The sequence below is a fragment of the Penaeus monodon genome, chromosome 23, assembly GCF_015228065.2.
Source record: "Penaeus monodon isolate SGIC_2016 chromosome 23, NSTDA_Pmon_1, whole genome shotgun sequence".
NCBI lineage: Eukaryota > Metazoa > Arthropoda > Malacostraca > Decapoda > Penaeidae > Penaeus > Penaeus monodon.
The window spans coordinates 16,008,665-16,009,115 of record NC_051408.1 but is presented as its reverse complement, the minus strand read 5'-3'; positions in this window follow the sequence as shown (position 1 = coordinate 16,009,115).

Below are 451 nucleotides of genomic sequence, written 5' to 3'. Positions count from 1 at the left end.
TAACAACACAGTAAATTGTTCGTCTCTCAAATAAACCACCTCGAACTATTATAACATATAAAATAAAAGTTAAACAGGTCAACAAAAAAGGCGAAAGTTCAGGCAAAAGAAGAGTGATGAACCGGACTTGGAAAAAGAAATCACGGAAAATCGGAGAAGGCCGTTTCCCGGATCCACTTCAAGCGCGGACGAATGGCGGTGTAGAGGCCGGGGAAGTCCGCCAGGCCGCAGCCGTAGCCCGCGCTCACCACCCCGGCCGCCATGTAGACCCCGAAGTGGTTGTACACGACAGGGGCGCCGGAATCTCCCTGTGCGGCAAAGGGGGGAGAGGGAAGAGAGAGAAAAAGTGCTGTTTTTTAATGGAAAACAGCAACGTTCTGGATTGTTATTTTCATTATTTTAAAGTGCTTGTAATTGAATTTTATAGATTAAAGTGATATCGTTTAACTGG